Genomic DNA, 14,105 nt, shown 5'->3' with positions numbered 1-14,105 from the left:
AACATCATTGATCAGGGGAAAAAGCATGTTTTAAACAAGGAGTTTTCTTAAATGAATTTTTAAGCATTATTTGTTCTATTTGTTGCAATGTGTGCAATTTATAATTTGGAAAATGGACATAGTTGATTGACTTTAGTACAATAAATAGTTACAATGTGGAAATTTTCTGTTTTCCCTGAAGACAGAGTAGGAAAAAGTCATTAATTACAAACTGAGTGTAGAGCATTTTAGGCTCTTTTAAGTGTTCTGCTTCCAGAACTCCATTGCTCCAGTTGCAGATTATTCACAGCAAAATCCTATGTCTTTTTTACTTCAGTATGAACATAGGAGCAAAGTCTTTATGGCACCTCAAGAAACATTGGTTTAGAATTTATAAGAGAGTGGTAGAGAACTGTAGTTTGGGTTCTCTTGTAAATTTAGAATGTTCCTACCTTTTCAGTCTTTGCTGCTGCAGTGGATATTTGGGAGTTGTTCTGTTCACTTCTCTAAAGATGATACAGACAAGAAGTGGTGGGTATAGTAATTAAAGCTGATTCTAATTATAGTTCACTTTCTTTGCCTTCTACGTATGGCTTAAGTACGCTTGCCACATTCTAAGAACAGTTCCAATATCCGTGTATTGGTGTCAATGATTTGCTGGAAAGAGCAGGACATTTGGTACCAGAAAACCATGATTTGGATGCAGACTGCTAGAAACTAGCTGCAACTATCTGGCAAGTTATCTTCCTCTCTAGGTTTGTTCCCATTTGCTTATTGGTCAGTCTAGCTTTGTTAATTTCTTTAGCATAGTCATTTAGCAAATATTCACTTAGCACCTACAGTGTGCCAGACACTGTTCTAGCTGCTGGATTTACTGCAGTGAATAGAACTGCCAATGTTTCTGCCCTTGTGAACATGAAAGTCCAGTGGTAAAATTGAATATCACATGAGTAAAAATCAGTGAAGGACATCATCATTATGGTGATGTAGAACATCCCCTGGAAAAGTCTTCCCTCAGAATCAACTAATAAAAGGACAGACCACTTGCTTGGATCTGTGATGCTGAATACAAATTGAAAAAAGACTGAACATGTGCTGAATTGAAAAAAACAGAAAGCAACACACCAAAACCAGGTAGGAGAATGTGTCCTGGACTTGCCAGTTTGGTTTGCTCCCCGTCACTTGGTCCCACACAGCTTGGGAGTTGCCCAGAGGCAGCGTGCCCCAGTCTCTTCTTCCACCAATGCAGACGATAGTGTCACTCACAGCAGTGAGTTATAACCCCACACATAACCAGGCACAGGGACCTAAGTCCACAGAGACCCAGGTCAGAACACAAGTGGCTGAGGAGTTCCGTATACAAAAGTGCCCCCAAGGGAAAAAGATGCCATAGAACCAGTATCAGTCCAGTATCTCTTTGCTGGGCCGCCTAAATGCAAAAAGGACCTTTCTGGATTGACCCCAGCTGGCTCACTGGAGTGGGATACCATAATGGGAAAGAAGCTGGAGGCAGAAAAGCCACATGGATAAAGAGGGGGCGAGGAATAATGAAAAGGGGACACTGAGTGAGAAAATTTAAACAAATCATTGGAGCTGGAGAGAAAATTCTACACAAAAACAAATAGAACAGATCAAGATTCTCAAAGAAGGAACAAAGAAAAGGAAGCTTTCTCTTGGAGGTGAAACAAATGCAGGCAAAAAGGACAATCTTAAAAATTGTACAGAAAGTGCAGGGCAAGGATCAGAACAAGAAGAACTGAGAACCTTTGAACAGGTAAACATGGGCTACTCTAAAGTTGCAGAATAATTTGGACCAAGCATCAAAAAAGAGCCTTTAATTTGCCAATCAACACTAAAACCCTAGGCAATAAAAACCTAGGTGTGCCAGTTTGGATGTTTTATGCCCCCCAAAATGCCATGTTCCTTGATGCAGTCTTTTGGGGGCAGATGTATTAGTGTTGATTAGGTTGGAATCCTTTGAGTGTTTCCATGGAGATGTGACTTAGTCAACTGTGGGTGAGACCTTTGGGTAATTTCCATAAAGGTGTTACCCCACCCATTTAGGGTGGGTTTTAACTGAATCATTGCAGACCTATAAAAGAGTTCACAGACAGAAGGAGGTGCTGCAGCCAAGAGAGACATTTTGAAGAATGCACAGGAGCTGAGAGAGAAGCTGGAACACAACCCAGGATCAGCAGACGCCAGTGACATGCCTTCCTAGCTAACAGAGGTTTTCCGGATGCCACTGGCCTTCCTTTGCTGAAGGTATACGTGTGTTGATACCTTAATTTGGACATTTTCATGACCTTCAAACTGTAAATTTGTAGCCAAATAAAACCCCATTTATAAAAGCCTATCCATTTCTGGTATTTTGCATTCTGGCAGCATTAGCAAACTGGAACACTAGGCTTCAGAGTTAATGCATCAAAATAATCAAATGGCAAGACATCAGCAAAAAATTACAAGCATACTAAGAAACACGAAGACATGACTCAGTCAAGAAAACAAATTAAAACTTCAGAAGAGTCATAGAATTTGGAAGAACTAATCAAATAAATTCAAACAAATATCCTAAATCAATTCAAGTGGATAAAGGTAAATGTGGATAAGAATAATGGTGGCCACAGAGCTAAAGGATATTAAGAAGACAGTGCATGAGCATAAAGAAGAATTTGAAAGTTTAAAAAGAGCCATAAAAAATTATGGGTATGAAAGGCAAAATAATGGAGGCTAAAAATAGACTAGTACATTTGAACAGACAGAAGAAAGAATCAGTGAACTGGAACAAAGGACAATTGAAATCATACATTAGAAGAACAAATAGAGAAAAGAATAGAAAACATTGAGCAGTGTCTCAGGAGTTTGAGTGACAAAATGAAGGATACAAACATACATATCACAGGTGTCCCAAAAGGAGAAGAGAAGGGAAAAGGGGCAGAAAGAAAATTTCAAGAAATAATGGCTAAAAATTTCCCAACTCTTTTGAAAGACATAAATATAAATGTCCAAGAAACACAACATAATCCAACAGAATAAATCCTAATAGACCTACTCTGAGACACATACTAATCAGAATCTCAAATGCCAAAGATAAAGAGAGAATTCTGAAAGCAGCAAGAGAAAAGTGATTCATCACATACAAGGAATCCTCAATAAGACTAAGTGCCGATTTCTCATCAGAAACCATGGAGGTGAGAGGGCAATGGTATGATATATTTAAGGCACTAAAAGAGAAAAACTGCCAGCCAAAAATTCTTTATCAGGCAAAAATACTCTTCAAAAATGACTGAGTTTATAATATTCTCAGATAAACAGAGACACTGAGAGTTTGTTAACAAAAGACCTGTCCTACAAGAATTACTAAAGGGAGTTCTTCAGGCTGAAAGGAAAAGACAGGAGAGAGTGGCTTGGAGTAGTGTGAAGAAGTAAAGATCTCCATTGGTCACTAAAAGGGTAAATGCAAAACCCAATAGTACTGTATCCTCAACATGTAACTCTTACTCTTGAGTTCCTCTAAGAGTTAGAATACAATCGAACAGGAAAAATCGTATTTCCCAATAATGGACATGCAGAATATAAAAAGGTAATGTGGGACTTAACATAAAAAGAGAAAGGGGAGGAGTGGAGGCAGGGCAAGATAGTGGCATAGAGAGGTGAGGAATTTCATTCATCCTCTAGGGCAGTTAGTAAATAGCCAGGAACTATCTGGAACAACTGACTTCAGTTGGGGGCTTCAGTGACCAGACACACATCATACACTAGTCTGGAATGGGTGGAAGGGCCAAGATCATAGCACAGAACTGTAAGTAAAGTCTCCCAATTTGTGAAGGCTGGTGCTCCTTCCCCACTAGCATGGCAGGCTGGTGTGGAGTCACTTCCCCATGAGAAAAAGAAGCAGTCTCTACTAGGAGCAAGGGAAGGTAGCTCAACCAAGCTCCAATTGTGGATTTAATTAACAAATTTGGACTGCTGAGTACAAGCTCTGAGCACAGATAAACCTGGAGAAAACTCAAAAGGAACCCAGTGGTCTCTCTCCAGCAGAGAGGAGGCAGGGCTGACAAAAAAAGAGAGGAATTTGGAGTTGACTGAGTGCAGAATACTAGAAAAGGGCTTTGCCCCCAGCAAAGGGGCACATAGGGCCAGATACCAGCTCCAGCTCTGGATTGGCAAACCCAGAGGTCTGGGGACCAGCTCTGGAAAGGATTTCTTTTTCACCTTTTAGCATAAAGAAAGCAGCAACCTTTTTCAGTTGTCAGCACTGCCCCAGTCAAGGGCAGAATTAAGGAATGTTTGAGAGACAAAGTAACTAGTCAGGTGAAGGGGATAATTCCCTGTCTGATATCCCTGAAGGGCATATCTTCTCCCAAGAAAGTTAGTGGAGCAGGGCCCAGCACAAGTGGCAGCTCTCATCCAGAGAATTCAGATCCCAGGGGCTGGAAAACAGAAACAGTTTAAGCCTGGCCTCTGCCTCAGCCTCTGTCTCAACCACACACCTGGCAGGGACAGGGTCTGCTGAGATTATGGAACTGTACCACTTTGCGCCACTGGGGAGCTGCATCCTGACAAGTGCCACCTGCTGGGCAGGATAGAAAAAGCACAGAATCAAGAGGCTTCACAGGAAAACTGGCACCCTGTGGGCTCTCATCCCCAGGGAAACTTGATACTGATTACACCCTCTTCCTGAGTCCTGGGCCTGTTTTTTCTGGAAAAATCTGATTGGGGTTGATCCTATCTGGGGACACCCTTCTAAAAAAATCTTCCAGAAAAACAAGAGCTGAAAAATTCTAATCAGAAGTTACATTTGCTGTCTAGAACTGAATGTCAAAGAACAGAAAGAGAACAAAGCCAGCCAGAAAGAAAACCGTAGGGAAAAGGGAGTAAATGACCTCCAGGATAAACAAATCAAGGGAACCAGATGCCTAGACACCAGCAAAAAATTCACGAGTCATACCAGGAAACATAAGGCTATGATTCAGTCAGATGAACAAACTAACACTCCAAATGAGATACAGGAGTTGAAACCAACCAATTAAAGATGTTCAAAGAGATCTTCTAAATCAAATCAACAAGTTGAAGGAAAATGTGACAGAAAGATGAAAGATGTAAAGAAGCCACTGCATGAACATACCAAAGAACTGAAAAGCTTGAAAAATAAATTGCAGAAGTTACTGGAATGAAAGGCATAATAAAAGAAATGAAACACACAGTGGAGACATACAGCACCAAATTTGAAGAGGCGGAAGAAAGGATTAGTGAACTAGAGGATACAACATCTGAAATCATACACACAAAAGAACAATTAGGGTGAAGAATGGAAAAATACGAACAGGGTCTTAGGGAATTTTATGACAACATGAAGTATGCAAATATACATGTTATGAGTGTCCCAGAAGAAGAAGAGAAGGGAAAAGGGGCAGAAATAATAATGGAGGAGATAATCAGTGAAAATTTCCCAACTCTTATGAAAGACATAAAATTACAGATCCAAGAAGTGCAGCATACCCCAAACAGAATAGATTTGAATAGACCTACTCCAAGACACTTACTAATCAGATCATCAAATGTCAAATACAAAGAGAGAATTCTGAAAACAGCCAGAGAGAAGTATTCCTTCACATACAAGGGAAGCTCAATAAGACTATGTGTGGATTGCTCAGCAGAAACCATGGAGGCGAGAGGTAGTGGTATGATATATTTGAGATACTGAAAGAGAAAAATTGCCAACCAAGAATTCTAAATCCAGGAAAGCTGTCCTTCAAAAATGAGGAAGAGTTTAAAATGTTTTCAGACAGACACTGAGAGAGTTTGTGAATGAGAGACCAGCTCTACAAGAAGTTCTAAAGGGAGCACTAGAGGCAGAGAGGTATGGAGAAGAGTGTAGAAATGAAGATTATCAGTAAGGGTAAAAAGAGAGGGGGAAAAATAAGGTATGATGTATAAAATCCAGAAGACAAAATGGTACAAGAAAGCATTACCTTTACATAATAACATTAAATGTTAATGGATTGAACTCCCGAATCAAAAGACTTAGACTAGCAGAATGGATTAAAAAACAGGACCCATCTGTATGCTGTCTACAAGAGGCACACTTTAGACCCAAGGACAAAAATGGGTTGAAAATGAAAGGCTGGAACATATTTCATGCAAACAACAACCAGAAAAGAGTGGGGGTAGTTATACTAATATCAGAGAAGTTGGATTTCAAATGTAAAGCAATTAAAAGACAAATAAGGACACTATGTATTAATAAAAGGGCCAATTCCTCAAGAAGACATAACAATCATAAATATTTGTGCACCAAGCCGGAGTCCCAAATTACTTGAGGCAAACACTGACAACACTGAAGGGAGAAGTAGACACCTCTACAGTAGTATTTGGAGACTTCAATACACCACTGTTATCAATAGGTAGAACATCTAGACAGAGGATCAATAAGGAAACATGGATTTTGAATAGTATGATACATGAACTAGACTTAACAGACATTTACAGAACATTGCACCCCAAAATAGCAGGATACACATTTTTTTCAAGTGCTCATGGATCATTCTCCAGGATAGACCACATGTTAGGTTGCAAATCAAGTCTCAATTAATTTAAAAAGATTCAAATTATACAAAACACTTTCTACAATCATAGTGAAATGAAGTTGGAAATAAATAACAGGGGGGAAGGCTGGAAAATTCACAAATATATGAGGCTAAACAATACACTCATAAACAACCAGTGAGTCAAGGAAGAAATTACAAGAGGAATCAGAAAATATCTTGAGGCAAATGAAAATGAGAATACAACATATCAAAACTTACAGGATGCAGCAAAGGCAGTGCTGAGAGGGAAATTTATTGCCCTAAATGCCTATAATAACAAAGAAGAAAGAGCAAAAATAGAGGACTTAACTGCTTACCTGGAGGAACTAGAGAAAGAACAGCAAACTAACCCCAAAGCAAACAGAAGGAAAGAAATAACAAAGATTGGAGCAGAAATAAATGAAATTGAGAACATGGAAAAAACAGAGAAAATCAACAAAACCAGAAGTTGGTTCTTTGAGAAAAAATAAAGTTGATTGACCCTTAGCTAGACTGATAAAGAAAAGAAGAGATAGGATGCAAATAAATAAAATCAGAAATGAGAGGGGAGACATAACTACTGACCCTGAAGAGGTAAAGGACATAATGAGAGGATACAATGAGCAACTATATGCTGACAAACTGGACAATGTAGATGAAATGGACAATTTCCTAGGAAAGCATGAATAACCAACATTGACTTGAGAAGAAATAGAAGACTTCAGCAAACTAATCACAAGTAAAGAGATTGAATCAGTCATCAAAAACCTCCAAAAAAAGAAAAGTCCTGGACCAGATGGTTTCACATGTGAATTCTGTCAAGCATTCAAGAAAGAATTAGTACCACTCCTGCTCAAACTCTTGAAACAAAATTGAAGAGGAGGGAAAGCTACTTGATTCATTCCATGAAGCTGGCATCACTCTAATACCAAAGCCGGACAAAGATACTACAAGAAAAGAAAATTATAATCAATCTCTTTCATGAATATAGATGGAAAAATCTTCAACAAAATACTTGCAAATAGAATCCAGCAGCACATTAAAATAATTATGCACCGTGACCAAGTGGGTTTTATTCCAGGTATGCAAGGGTAATTCAACACAAAAAATCAATTAATATAGTACACCACATCAGTAAATCAAAGGGAAAAAAAAACCAGATGATCACCTTGATTGATAGAGAAAAGGCATTTAAAAAAATTCAACATCCTTTCTTGATGAAACCATGATAAAGAGAATATATGAAAAACCTATCGCTAACATCATACTCAGTGGGGAAAACTGAAAGCTTTCCCTGTAAGATCAGGAACAAGACAAGGATGCCCACTGTCAACATGCTTATTCAACATTGTACTGGAAGTTCTAGCTAGAGCAATTAGGCACAAAATAGAAATAAAAGGCATCCAAATTGGAAAGAAAGAAGTGAAACTTTGTTTGTTGATGACATGATCCTATATGAAGAAAATCTTGAAAAGTCAACAGCAAAGCTACTACAGCTAATAAATGAGTACAGCAAAGTGGCAGGATACAAGATCAATATGCAAAAACCAGTAGTCTTTCTGTACAGTAGTAAGGAGGAATCTGAGGAGAAAATCAGGAAAAAAATTTTCATTTACCATAGTAACCAAAAGTATCAAATATTTAGGAATAAATATAACCATGGACATAACCTATACACAGAAAACTACAAAAATATTGCTAAAATCAAGGAAGACCTAAATAAATGGAAGGATATACTATATTCATGGATTGGAAGAATAAATATAGTTAAGATGTCATTTCTACCCAAATTGATTTATAGATTTAATGCAATAAAAAGTAAATTCCTAACAGTTTACTTTGCAGGAATAGGAAAACCAATAGTCAAGTTTATTTGGAAGGGCAGGTTGCCCCAAATAGCTAAAAAATATCTTGAGAAAGAAAAATGAAGTGGGAAACCTTATACTACCTGACTTTAAAGCATATTACAAAGCCACTGTGGTCAAAACAGCATGGTACTGGCATAAAGATAGATATACTGACCAATGGAATTGAATTGAGTGTTCATAAATAGACCCTCTCATCCTTGGACAATTGATCTTTGATAAGGTGGTCAAGTTAACTCAACTGGTACAGAGAAGCCTCTTCAACAAATGGTGCTTGGAGAACTGGATATCCATATCCAGAATAATGAAAGAGGAACCCCATCTCACACCTTATGCAAAAATTAACTCAAACTGGATCAAAGACCTAAATATTAGAGCTAAGACCATAAAACTTTTAGAAGAAATTGTAGGGAAATATCTTAAAGATCTTGTGATAGGAGGTAGTTTCCTAGACCTTACACACAAAGTGCTAGCAATGAAAGAAGAAATAGACAAATGAGATCTCCTCAAAATTGAATACTTTTGTACATCAAAGGACTTTTTCAGGAAAGTAAAAAGACAGCCTATGCAATGGAGGCAATATTTAGAAACCACATATCAGATAAGTGTTTAATATCCAGAATATATAAAGATATCCTACAGCTCAACAACAAAAAGGCAAACAACCCAGTTTAAAATGGGCAAAAGACATGGAGGGACACTTTTCTGAAGAGAAAATGCAAATGGCTCCAAAACATATGAAAAGATGCTCAACTTCACTAGCTATTAGGGAAATGCAAATCAAAACCACAATGATGTGTAATCTCACACCTACTAGAATGGTCATTATCACAAAACAGAAAACTTCAAGTGTTGGAGAGGATGTGGAGAAAGAGGTACACTTATTCACTGTTGGTGGTAATGTAGAATGGTGCAACCACTCTGGAAGGTAGTTTGACAGTTCCTCGCGGAGCTAAGTATAGAATTGCCATTTGATCCTGCAGTCCCATTACTAAGTATATACTCAGAGGAACTGAATGGTAGGACACGAACGGACGTTTGTACACAGATGTTTATAGCACCATTGTTCACCATTGCTGAGAGATGGAAACAGCCCGAATGTCCATCAACAGACTAGTGGATCAACAAACTGTGGTGTAAAAAATGATGGAATATTATGCAGCTGTAAGACAAAATAAAGTCATGATGCATGGAACAATGTGGATGTACCTTGAGAACATTATATTGAGCAAAATTAGCCAGAAACAAAAGGACAAATACTGTATGGTCTCACTAATATGAACTAACTATAATGAGCAAACTCTGAGAGTTCAAGTTAAGGACACAGGTCATCAGGAGGTAGAAAGAGGGTAGATATTGGGCATTTAATGCTGAAGGAGTACAGTATGTTCAACATTCTGTTGAACAGAATCATCAGAAATGGATAGCACAGTACTATATGATGATAGCAAAAATATTAAAAGTAGATTTCAGTGGTGAATTTATAACTGTATGATTATACCAGGAGCTATTGATTGTTCACTTAGGATGTATTGTATGGTATGTGAATAAAACTATTTATAAATCAACAGAAAGGTAAAATTGCTGGAGAAGATATTGAGAGAGATATATTCATATTCACTCTTGGTAGGGAAGTAGAATGGTGCAGCCCCTCTGGAGGGCAGTATGGTAGTTCCACAGGAGGCTAAGTATAGGGTTGCCATATGATCCTGCAACTCTGTTATTTGGTATACACTTGGAAAACTGAAATCAGGGACATGAATAGGCATTACGACACTGGTGTTCATGGCAGCAGTGTTCGTGATTTGCAATGGATGAAGGTGGCCTAAGTGTAGATAGAAGGACAAACTTTGGTGTGTATGTACAATGGAATATTTTTTTTAATTCATTTTATTGAGATATATTCACATACCATGCAGTCATACAAAACAAATCGTACATTCGATTGTTCACGGTACCATTTACATAGTTGTGCATTCATCACCAAAATCAATCCCTGACACCTTCATTACCACACACACAAAAATAACAAGAATAATAATTAAAGTGAAAAGGAGCAATTAAAGTAAAAAAAAGAACACTGGGTGCCTTTGTTTGTTTGTTTTTTTCCTTACCCCATTTTTCTACTCATCCGTCCATAAACGAGACAAAGAAGAGTGTGGTCCATATGGCTTTTCCAATCACATTTGCACCCCTCATAAGCTACATTTTTATCCAATTGTATTCAAGATTCATGGGTTCTGGATTGTAATTTGATAGTTTCAGGTATCTACCACCAGCTACCCCAATTCACTAGTACCTAAAAAGGGTTGTCTATATTGTGCGTAAGAGTGCCCACCAGAGTGACCTCTTGGCTCCTTTTGGAATCTCTCTGCCACTGAAGCTTATTTCATTTCCTTTCACCTCCCCCTTTTGGTCAAGAAGATGTTCTCCATCTCACGATGCTGGGTCTACATTCTGCCCCAGGAGTCATATTCCACGTTGCCAGGGAGATTCACTTCCCTGGGTGTCTGGTCCCATGTAGGGGGGAGGGCAGTGATTTCACCTTTTAAGTTGGCTTAGCTAGAGAGAGAGGGCCACATCTGAGCAACAAAGAGGCATTCAGGAGGAGGCTCTTAGACACAATTACAGGGAGGCCTAGCCTCTTACAATGGAATGTTGAGTGGCTGCAAGAAAGAGCAAAGTTGCAAGACATGCAACTAGGTGAATGAACCTTGAGAACATTATGTTGAGTGAAATAAGCCAGAAATGAAAGAACAAATATTGTTAAGTCCTCACTAATATAAATTAACTATGATAAGCAAATGCTGAGAATTGAATTTGAGAGCATAGATTCTCAGGGGATGGAACATGGGCAGAATTGAGCAATCTACAATGCAGGAGTGCAGAATGTTCAATAATGCTTATTGTAAAGGTTCCTACATTGTAAGCTCTTACAGCAGTCACATCTGTTCCTGAGTTCTATTATTTAAAAGATGTTTATTTGGTACAAACTTTGTATTCTGTGTAGCACACTAATTTAACATGTAAGGTCAGTTTATTTAAACAACATAATTACATGGAACCTAGAATAGAAAATGAGATCATGTTATTGTGTACAGGTTAATGTAATACCCCAATACATCCCAGAGTATTGTGGGCAGAAAATAAAAAAGTACTTGCAAAGTCCCCTTGAGGGACTAGGGGGAAATGTGGAAATATTAAACTTCTCCACCTGGGGAATTCCTGATAGTCTTGCAAACATTAAGGACTCCCAATTTATTTATTTATTTATTTTTTTAAATCTTCATTTTATTGAGATATATTCACATACCACGCAGTCATACAAAACAAATCGTACTTTCGATTGTTTACACTACCATTACATAGTGGTACATTCATCACCCAAATCAATCCCTGACACCTTCATTAGCACACACACAAAAATAACAAGAATAATAATTAGAGTGAAAAAGAGCAATTGAAGTAAAAAAGAACACTGGGTACCTTTGTCTGTTTGTTTCCTTCCCCTATTTTTCTACTCATCCATCCATAAACTAGACAAAGTGGAGTGTGGTCCTTATGGCTTTCCCAAACCCATTGTCACCCCTCATAAGCTACATTTTTATACAACTGTCTTCGAGATTCATGGGTTCTGGGTTGTAGTTTGATAGTTTCAGGTATCCACCACCAGCTACCCCAATTCTTTAGAACCTAAAAAGGGTTGTCTAAAGTGTGTGTAAGAGTGCCCACCAGAGTGACCTCTCGGCTCCTTTTGGAATCTCTCTGCCACTGAAGCTTATTTCATTTCCTTTCACATCCCCCTTTTGGAAGGACTCCCAATTTAATAAGTCAAGCCCTTGATCTTGGGGCTTGCCCTTATAAAACTTACTCCTGCAAAGGAGAATCTAAGCCTACTTAAAATTATGCCTAAGAGCTACCCCTAGAAAATCTCTTTTGTTTCTCAGATGTGGCTTCTCTCTCTCAGCCAACTCTGCAAATAAACTTACTACCCTCCCCCTTCTGTGGGACATGACTCCCAGGGCCGTATGTCTCCCTGGCAACGTGGGACATGACTCCCAGGGATGAGCCTGGCCCTGGCATCGTGGTATTGAGGAAGCCTTCTTGACCAAAAGGGGACAAAGAAATGAAACAAAGTTTCACTGGCTAAGAGATTTCAAATAGACACATGAGGTCATTCTAGAGGTTATTCTTATGCATTATATAGATATTCCTTTTTATTTTCTAGTATATTAGAATATCTAGAAGGAAATACCTGAATCTGTTGACTTGATTCTTGATGATGGTTGTATAACTATCTAGCTTTTATCTTGTTACTGTGTGATTGTGAAAATCTTGTGACTGACACTCCCTTTATCCAGTGTATGGGCAGGTAAATAATAAAATAAGGACTATATATATATATATATATATTAAGGGGAATAAGGGGTAGAGAATGTAGAGAATGTTTTGGGTGTTCTTTTTAGTTTTTATTTTTTTCTTCATTTTGGAGTAATGAAAATATTCTAAAATTGATTTTGGTGATGAATGCACAACTATATGATTTTACTGTGATCTATTGATTGTATACCTTGGATAGATTATATGCTGTGTGAATATATCTCAATAAAATTGCATTAAAAAAAGAGAGCAAGGAAGTGGAAGGATATAGGAGCATAGAATGTGTATGCTATTGAATGTAAGTTGGTATCTTTTCAAATTATTTGGTTATAGATGCAGGTTGTGTAATACAAACACCAGAGTAACCACAAAGGAAATATTTAAATATATACAGAAACAGAAATGAGAAAAGGATCAGTTAGTTACAAAAGATCGCAAGGCTATACAGAAAAGGAGGCTGCAATAAAGGAAAAGTGAGACAAAAAAAGATATGACATACCAAAACCAAATGAAAAATGACTGAAGTAAGTACTACTTTACAATAATAACAGTGAATGTTAATGGACTAAACTCCCCAGTCAAAATACGCAGATTCACAGAATGAATAAAAAGGCATGATACAACTATATGTTGTTTACAAGAGACTCATCTTAGACCTAAAGACACAAATGGGTTGAAAGTGAAAGGGTGGAAAAAGATAATCCATTGAAATAGTAACAACAGAAGAGCTAGATAGCTATATTAACATCAGACAAAATAGACTTTAGTGTTTAATAGTTTCAAAAACTGTTGGGAATTATAACTGAATTATAACTGAAGGGCATTATATCTTAATAAAAGGGTCAAGCCACCAACAAAGAAATAACAATCAAAATATTTATGCACCTAACCAAAATCCATGAGGCAAAATCTGGCAAAACTGAAGGGAGCAATAGACACCTCTACAATAATGGTTGAAAAGTTTAATACACCACGCTCATCGATAGAACATCTAGACCGAAGATCTATAAGGAAATACAGAACATGAATAATATGATAAATGAACTAGATTTAAACACGTACAGAACACTGCACCACCAAACAGGAAGATACACATTTTTCTTGACTGCACATGGATCGTTCTTCAGGATGGACCACATGCTGGGTCATGAGACAAGTCTCAATAAATTTTAAAGATTGAAATTATACTAAGCATCTTCTCTGACCATAATGGAATGAAGCTGGAAATAATAACAGGCAGAGAAATGGAAAATCCACAAATATATGGAAGTTAAATAACACATTCTTAAACAAATTTACAAGGGAAATTAGT

General features: G+C 37.7%; 1 protein-coding gene across 1 annotated transcript in view; it reads left to right on the top strand.

Moving 5' to 3' along the window:
- The window catches only part of LOC119507754 (prolyl 4-hydroxylase subunit alpha-2-like), a 188,898-nt gene that overhangs the window by 161,440 nt on the left and 13,353 nt on the right, over positions 1–14,105 (top strand). The gene's annotated exons all lie outside the window — the stretch shown is intronic.

Source organism: Choloepus didactylus, chromosome 13, assembly GCF_015220235.1.
Source record: "Choloepus didactylus isolate mChoDid1 chromosome 13, mChoDid1.pri, whole genome shotgun sequence".
NCBI classification, from domain to species: domain Eukaryota; kingdom Metazoa; phylum Chordata; class Mammalia; order Pilosa; family Megalonychidae; genus Choloepus; species Choloepus didactylus.
This window is presented reverse-complemented; position numbering and strand designations above follow the sequence as displayed.